Source organism: Physella acuta, unplaced genomic scaffold (assembly GCF_028476545.2).
Source record: "Physella acuta isolate Inbredline_101_S28 unplaced genomic scaffold, ASM2847654v3 ptg000315l, whole genome shotgun sequence".
NCBI lineage: Eukaryota > Metazoa > Mollusca > Gastropoda > Physidae > Physella > Physella acuta.
The window spans coordinates 885,834-895,763 of NW_026731834.1; positions in this window are offsets into that span (position 1 = coordinate 885,834).

The window sequence follows — 9,930 nt, forward strand, 5'->3', positions numbered from 1 at the left end:
TGCTGGAGTTTCCTTTTAAAATCTGCAAATAGATGTGCACTGCCTGTGGTTTTGCAATGATGAGTTCAATGTGTTATGACCGTCAGGATTGACCTGGGTAGGGCGACTAATCTGACCAGTAGGGAGTGGCATGGGGATTTTTTTCACTGTACCTTCCTTGCGATTTATGATAGGTGTTGAAACTTAAGTGTGAAATTAAAGTAGATATCATAGACAGATATCTGTTTCCTCATATTCATGTGCTTGTTTTTAACCCATCTTGGTATACCGGGGTTTGTTATGAATTTATAATACTTTTGTAATACTTTATTTGCGACAACGACAATCAATACGATAACGTGGATATTATTCACATAATTTTTATTTTTATTGGATTTTATTGATTTTATTTTTGTTTTGACATAACTAATTTGAAAAACAAATATTAAAAAACAAAGTAAAATTCAAAGTAGATAAAATATTTATTTGCGCTTTGTAACAGTAATACATATTATACATCAATAGAGATTGTCATTCTTATAAAAGTATTTTGACACATTTCTTTTTTACATTAAACTTGGTACTTGCGAATTGTGATACTAATATAAAACATATAAATCTCTTTCATTTGACTAGTTGCATAGTAAAATGTATCTTAAAAATAGGTATGAATATAAGTTTATATAATTTTTAAATAAAATTAAAATAAAAAATAAAAAAATAATATCATGCATCAAAATGTATAAAAATTCATAGCCCTTTTAAAAGAAAAAAATATCATAATTTGTCGTAAAATAAAATCAAAGATTTGTTGATTATTATTATACACTGTTTAAAAACAATCAATCAACTTGTTCTAAAATTCAGAACAAGTAAATTAGATATACAATTTAATTTGCATTTCATATAAGCTTATAATCTGTATATAGAAAGTATTTGTTCGAGGTTGATCCACAATATTTTCTAAAGCCATACAATTATTAAAGGAACCCTAAAGTAACTTAGAACTAGTCTATAATAACCTAGTAATAACATTAAAATATGATGGTAATTAGGAAGTTAGAAACCAGTCATGAATGTAGCCTGTCATGTTCCCTGACAATGTATAATATTATAAATGTAAAAAATAAAATTAAATGTAAAATTAAAAAAACTAAAAAAAGACAAACCATACTGATTCTATTAAGCAAAAGTTCACACATATTTAATTTTTTAAAAGTTATTATCACATTTTATTTTAGATACATAACACATCTCTAAACTGTTGTTCTATATAATTATATACAAATATGAGCTTTCAAAATTAAAATCTGAATCACAGAAAATATTAAGCCTACAAAAATGTGGTTTTGTCACTATTTAAAAAATTAAATGTTATACACAATTTTAGTGTTTGTCCGACATGCTTTAAGAACTTGGTCTGTCAGTAGGTATTTTAACACGGCAAGAGCTTTAGCCGTAAACAGCGCAAATCCGTAGTGGGTCATTGGGATGTGTTTCTGGAAAGAGAAAATAAATTCAGAATATTATTGCATTTTGTTTTATTGTGATTTTTATTTTGCAAACATTTAAAAAAATCATCTTTCTAAATTAAAACCAACATGTAATATATTTAATTACAAACCGAAATTATGTTTAAATTATTTTTAAGAATAACAAATTAGTTTAGAAAAACTTAACCTGCGATTGCAATGATAATAAAATTTATTGAAACTATTATAAAAAAAATGAAAAAAAAAACAACAAAATAGAAACACACTACTAAAATGTAAAACAGTTTTCACGCACCTTATAACGTTCAGGAATAATGTAAGGTGCTCCAGACTCAAGAAGAATTCTATCTAGTGGCAGAAACTTGACCATTTCCTTGAGCTCATTTGTTTTTGTACTGAACATGACCTCAGGAGTCAAGCCAAAGTACACATTGGAAAAATGTTCCATCCAAAGGGTGGCTGTTTCCTTTGATCCAGTAAAACCTTGGATGTGGATCTTCTGGTCTCTTGGTGAAATCTGTAATTAAAATATAAGAGATACATTTCATATTCAATAAAAATAGGTTTTTCATGTTTATAAAACACAAATTGTATTGAGTTAAATTGAAATAATTTTTAAAATTTATTTTAAACTATAAAGTTTGTAAGTATTAAAGAGTTGTATATTTTGTAATTGTTAAGCAAGAAAAAATGTTGGTATTACAGATGTTAAACAATATAGACGTGCTGGCTAAAATATAATTGATGTACATACATTACTCTCACCTTTCTTAAAATGTTAAAACAATCTCTGTCAGACTGCGGACATTGAATCACAATTGGGATTTTCATCTGTACAGCAAGCTCAACCTGGGCCATGAAAGCAGACTTTTGGCTTTCCACGCTCGTGGCAAATGTGTAGTTTAAACCACACGGACCCAGAGCCACAGATCTTTCATGCAAAAGCTTTGTCTTTAGTGCTGGTATATGAGCCGGGGTGAAGCTGGAAGCATATTTAGGATGGCAGCCAAAGGTGAGCCAGGCATCGTCTCTTTTCATGACAAGTTTTAGTAGGTTATCATCAGGCCCTTAAAGAGAAATAAAACACTTATTACAATGAGGAATACGAGGGGTATCATAAAAAAATAATATTTCATTAAGATAATTAGTTAATGACACGATTTAGTAGGTGATCACTAAGCACTTAAAGCGGAATTAAACAAACATTTTATACTATGAGGATATTAAGGTAAATCAATATGATTATTTTACAGAGAAAGTTAATGAGGTAAATCTAGCTACAATAATATATAAAGAAAATAGAAATAAAAAAAGATAAATATAAACTTACTTGTTGGGTTGTAGATTTTTGGGTTGGAGAAGACAGCTATAACACCTGCATAGTTTATGGGCAAGGTGTGTTTCTCAAGGTTATAATCTGGGTACATGTGCAGGGAGGCATTGAAATCCTCAACGTCACAGTAGGTGTCGAGGAAACAATTTTTGTAGTGGAAGCTTCTGATCATGTAGTTTTTTGCCCACCTTGGTGTGTTGTCTAAGTCAAAGTCATCCATTGTCACGTTGATGGTTTCTGGGGCGATCTGTGACTTGATAATTTGGATTTTACATTCTGGGTTAGAGTCTGGTTTCAATTTGTTTCTTTTAGTGCTTGATGCTTTCTTAGAGTCCCGTTTAGATTTGTTTGTATTAGTTCTTGTTGCTGTCCTTGAGACAAATTGAGATTTGTGTTTATCAGTACTTGGCACTGGAAGCTTTTGTTTGCAATGATTTGCATCTGATGTGGTTGGTTTAACGTCAGAGATGTTTGCCTTACACTGTGTTTTCGTGTCGAGTTTAGGTTTTTTAGCGTCACTGCTTGGTGGTTGAAGTTTCCGTTTGCGAGGATTGACATCTGGTACTTTAGGTATTGCAAAGACAAAATTAGTTGCATCACTTAGTGGCTTACAATCCAGTTTAATGTCTTTTACATCTTTAGATCTACTTGAAAGCTTGCTTTTGACATCTGTAGTGAAAGATTTAGAGTCAATGAGTTTGGTGTTACACAGTGGCTTAGAGTCCAATTTTGTTTGTTTAGCATCAGTGTTTTGTCTTGGAGACTTGACTTTGCGAGGGGTAAAGTCTGGTGTGGTTGATTCAACATCATTGTCTGTAGCGTCCCTTACTTTTCTACTGTTGACCATCCCAGTGCGGAGTATGTGTTTTGAACTAATCACGTGACTTGACATTTGGTTTGAGCGGTCATTTAGTAAGGCCAGATCTTCCATGTCCGGCTCTATACCGAACAGGACTGGTGAAATCCTTCCTTCAAAACCTGGCTCAGTAGTGGGCAGTTGGTTGTATTTTACTGGTGGCCATTTAAGACATCTGGAGCTTGGGACTTTGTTAGAAAACAAGTCGAAACAGTAAATCCTCTGTTTGGGTATGCGATGCCACGACAATGCCATTGTAATCTGTAACGTTAAAGGAAAACAAATTGATGTTGAAGGTGAATATGCTAAACATGCATTTAATTACATTTAAATATGTATTATTGTATTTTATTTACTGTTAAAAATACAAAAAATAATAAATAAATAAAAAAAAAACAACAACTAAACAGACGTACGCTTAAATATATTGCCTACATAATCAAAATTTTAACGGTGATTTTATAATGAAAAAATAAATAGGAATCTTTAAATCACATAAAACGGTTAAATTCTCATTAGTCATCTACTGTATTAAAGATTATTAAAGTAAAACTTGCTTACCTTGAAGCCTGGTGAAATCTTGAGATAATGAAAGAATATTTATATCACACTAGAATCCTACTGGAGAGATTTCAGTTGTGTTAATGGCCCAGTACATCTGGTCTGATGTATATATAGGGCTTGTCCGTAAGACCGTGTTCTCGGAAAACTAGTTTTGCCATCATCCCATTGGCTCGAGTGTACACAATGGAACGGTCGCGCCTGGGTGATTTTACCAGCTACCCAAGTATTAGGCTACGCCCTGGTTAGTCGATCGTTAGCCGCTATTGTAATGTTACAGGCTACGCGTGACTGATTTCCTGGAAACTTCCTAAAGTACCGTCACGTGGTCACTAGCTTGTTAGCTGCTATTGTTGCCATGTCAAAATATTTGCAGCAGAAAGTTGATTAAGTTATTTAAAGCGACGCGTCGTTAAAACCGTGGTAGCTATCTAGTTAGTGGCTATTGAAATGTCAAACGTTATGTTTTTATTTTAGATGGTTAATGGCCGAAACGTTTTGAAAGCTACTCATATAGACTAGATTTAATTTAGAGTCCGATTCGTAAAAATCTATAAAGCGAACAGTGATTGGTTTATTTTGGAGTGGGTAGTTATTAAGTTTTATTCTATTTGTTAAAAGGGAATGTTTTATTTCACATGTTAATCGCATACTTAGACATAAAATAGATTTTAAAATACATTGCATAATGCAACGCGTTATGTTGATTTTGTTTCGTTTTTTTGTCCACCCAAAAGAGATCAGAATCATGGACGAATAACAGTCGGTTGGGAATGTGTGTGTGAATGTGTGGGTGTAGGTTGGTGTGTGTATGTGTAATTGTGTTGGGGTGTGTGGGTGGATGATTGTGTTATTAGGTTCAGTTGTTACTTTACACATATCCGTTTAAAAAAATTATTGAGTTGAATTTGGCACCGATCAATGGTCAATGCATTTTTAGGCTTATTGTTAGATATTTCTGCTGGTACACAACTAATATGAATACTAGTAAAATCAGTTGGCAAATGCAGGACATCACTATCGGCAGTCTCGAATGTCTAGAGTTCGAATTCTGTGTGCGAGTAAGTAGGGCGCCCCTGAGTCCAACAGATCTCCCAACATCTTTACCCAGCCACGTGAACGATACACTAAATCACGGTCAGGTTGTTCGTCATTACATTACGCCTTTTAATAATTATTATTTTATTAATACTTCTCTCTTACTTGTAGCCTACTTTCATTCATTTAAGATCGTTTATTTATACATAGATCTAATACAAAGCGTCTAATTACAAATAAAAAAACAACAGCAACCTGAAAATGCAAATGTGTAATTAATTGATGATTCAAGGGATTTTTTTAAATCGGGCTGGTAGGCTAAGGGGGCTTGGGATTTTAAGTAGAGCTGAAATAAATTTGGAATTAAAGAAAAATAATATTATAAAAAATTTAAGCAACCGGGATGTTATGTTGAGTACAGTAAGGACATCAAATCAAACATTCTTCCTTTTCAAACATATAGTTGTCATCCCGAATTTTAAAAAAAAATTATTTTAAACATTTAAAATAGTAATAGTTGTTTATTTGGTAGTTTTACACAGTTTCAAATGCATGAACATCAATTGTATGTAAAGTAATTATGTAGTAATTAAATGGTGAAAGTGAAATGCAAAAGAACTAGACTAAAATAGGGTGTGAAATTCGATGTCAGATATTATTTGAAAATATACAGTGTTGAAAAAGAATGTAACTGTACAACAACTGGACAATAACATTGTTATAATAATTTTATAAGTTTTATATTTATAAGGATTTTAAATAAAAACTATAAATGTAAATAATTAAAACTATCTAGATAACATTAAGGTTAGATGAAATTTGATTTAAACGCTAGCTTTACGGTTGCTACGCCACTGGCGACAGTTTGCCTTGCATGTTCGCCTTAGTATTACAGTTTTCAACATTAGCTTGTGAGGACTAATACAGATTTAAAATAGTAATTTCTCTCTTACATGTAGCCTACTATCATTTATTTAAGGTTTGCTTACATAGATCTCACACAACACGTTTAATTACAATTTAAAAAACTACAAAAAAAAAAACAAAAAAACTTAAAATGCAAACTTGTAATTAATTGATGATTCAAAGGTTGTTTTTTTTCATCGGCGTGGTGGGCTTAGGGGTCTTGGGATTTTAAGTAGAGGTGAAATAAATTTGGAATTAAAGAAAAATAATATTATAAAAAATTTAAGCAACCGGGATGTTATGTTGAGTCCATTAAGGCACATCAAATAAAACTTTTTCATTTTCAAACATCTATATCTATAACTGTCATCCCGCATTTAAAAAAATATTTTAATAATTTAAAATTGCAATAATAGTTTATTTGGTAGATTTACACAGTTTCAAAGACATGAACATCAATTGTATATAAAGTAATTATTTAGTAATTAAATGGTGATAGTAAAAAGGTAAAGGACTAGACTAAAATAGGTGTGTACAGAGTTTCTTCCAGAAAGTCTCCCGAACCCCCCCCCCCCGAACGAGATGGATTTTATATAGTAAATAGACACTTTTACTAGTGTCCGCCTCCCCGAAAAATATTGACCGCCCCCCCCCCCCCCCGAAACACTGGGTGTGCAATTCGATGTCTGAGATTATTTAAAAAATATATATCCTTTCGAACAAGTGAGGAAACAGTACATCAAATGGACAATAACATTGTTATATTAGTTTTATAAGTTTAAATTTATAATGTTTTTAATAAAAACTATACATGTAAATAATTAAAATTATCTGGATAACATGAAATTTAGATCAAATTGGATGTAGATATTTTAAGTTTAATTAATATTTATATTATAAACAATGATATTTATGTGTATGTCTTAATTTTCAATGTCTTGGGTTTTTTACTGACTTTTTAGAGTGTAGTAAAGGTTGTTTCCCCTGACTAGTTTAAATGCTTTTTGTTTTTTTTTCTTTTTATTAAAAAATAAATCTTTTATTCCATGATAAAAGCATACTTTGTCTTAAAATAGGTTTTGATATACATTACATAATGTAAAGCGTCATGTTGATTATGTTCAGATTTTTTTGTCCACCTAAAATAGTTCAGAATCATGGATGAATAACAAACTATTGGGAATGTGTGTGTATCTGTAAGTGTGTGTATGTGTATGTGTGTTGGGCTGTTCGGGGGGTTGAGTGTGTTATTAGGTTTAGTTGCTACTTTACACATATCCGGTTACAAAAATATTGAGTTCATTTTGGAACCGATCAATGGTCAATGCAATTTTTAGGCTAATTGGTACATATTTTTTGTGTTAATTGTTATAGGCTGTTACCCTTATTTTTTTAAATGCTCAGATGGGAAGTAATATATTAATGTGTGTTCCTTAAAACTGGGGAGAAAAGCAAACAAACAAACAAAAACAAACACTTATTTTATGTTTATTCTCAAAAGCGAGGTGACGAAGTGATTCGTTCCCCTCCACCCCATTAACTCGTCTGCCTACCTTCGGCTTACAGCGCCATTGTGTTCGATTGGCGGCATATGGTTTTCCTATATTTAATATACTGTTTTATTTAAAACATATTCTCTCCTATATTTTTAACCATTATAAGATGGTAAATTTTTTAGATAACTTTGGATTTTTTTTTTGGACCTGTCTCGTGCCAGTTTAACGCCAGACATGTTTTCTCGCTTAATGTACTCACAAAAAAGTGTCAACATGACATGACATGAGTATATGTGCTGGAGTTTCCTTTTAAAATCTGCAAATAGGTGTGCACTGCCTGTGGTTTTGCAATGATGAGTTCAATGTGTTATGACCGTCAGGATTGACCTGGGTAGGGCGACTAATCTGACCAGTAGGGAGTGGCATGGGGATTTTTTCACTGTACCTTCCTTGCGATTTATGATAGGTGTTGAAACTTAAGTGTGAAATTAAAGTAGATATCATAGACAGATATCTGTTTCCTCATATTCATGTGCTTGTTTTTAACCCATCTTGGTATACCGGGGTTTGTTATGAATTTATAATACTTTTGTAATACTTTATTTGCGACAATTTTTATTTTTATTGGATTTTATTGATTTTATTTTTGTTTTGACATAACTAATTAGAAAAACAAATATTAAAAAACAAAGTAAAATTCAAAGTAGATAAAATATTTATTTGCGCTTTGTAACAGTAATACATATTATACATCAATAGAGATTGTCATTCTTATAAAAGTATTTTGACACATTTCTTTTTTACATTAAACTTGGTACTTGCGAATTGTGATACTAATATAAAACGTATAAATCTCTTTCATTTGACTAGTTGCATAGTAAAATGTATCTTAAAAATAGGTATGAATATAAGTTTATATAATTTTTCAATAAAAATAAAATAAAAAATAAAAAGGTAATATCATGCATCAAAATGTATAAAAATTCATAGCCGTTTTAAAAGAAAAAAAAATTCATAAAAACGTTTTAATAACAAGCTTTTATGTAATGATGCACTAAAAAGTAGAAAATAAATTATAGACTACTATTTAAATAACTATAAAGAAAAGCGTGGGTCACTTTAGTATCTATTGGATACCTTTACTAATGTTAAGGAAGACACCCACGCTTTTCTTTATAGTTATTTAAATAGTAGTCTATAATTTATTTTCTACTTTTTAGTGCATCATTACATAAAAGCTTGTTATTAAAACGTTTTTTATGAATTTTTTTTCAGTACTTTACATGTTTTATTTACAATAGAGTTATATGACTAAAAACCATTGCGCGCCTACTGAATATCACGTTCAGTAGGCGCGCAATGGTTTTTGAACGCAGCCATTACGTGGTCGTAATGGCGCAGCTATTGATGACGCGTGTGGTGTGGTTGGCTAGACATGCCTACTAATTCGGTCCAAATTTTTATTAATTCATAAAAAATTAATTAGGCATCCAATTAAGTCAAATTTAGTTTCAGATTGCATTGTCTTCATGTCTTGACCCACGTGCAAACTGTGAATCGTATCGGTCAAGTAGAACTGTCCGAATTTTCACTCCTGCGTTTCCGTCTAGACTGACGACTGACGACTTACGACAGACAGAGGAAGTGAGTTAAATAAAAGCTTGTAAAAATATCATAATTTGTCGTAAAATAAAATCAAAGATTTGTTGATTATTATTATACACTGTTTAAAAACAATCAATCAACTTGTTCTTAAATTCAGAACAAGTAAATTAGATATTCAATTTAATTTGCATTTCATATAAGCTTATAATCTGTATATAGAAAGTATTTGTTCGAGGTTGATCCACAATATTTACTAAAGCCATACAATTATATAAGGAACCCTAAAGTAACTTAGAACTAGTCTATAATAACCTAGTAATAACTTTAGAATATGATGGTAATTAGGAAGTTAGAAAATAGTCATGAATGTAGCCTGTCATGTTCCCCGACAATGTATAATATTATAAATGTAAAAAATAAAATTAAATGTAAAGTTAAAAAAACTAAAAAAAGACAAACCATACTGATTCTATTAAGCAAAAGTTCACACATATTTAAATTTTTAAAAGTTATACATCACATTTTATTTTAGATACATAACACATCTCTAAACTGTTGTTCTATATAATTATATACAAATATGAGCTTCCAACATTAAAATCTGAATCACAGAATATATTAAGCCTACAAAAAGTGGTTTTGTCACTATTTAAAAAATTAAAT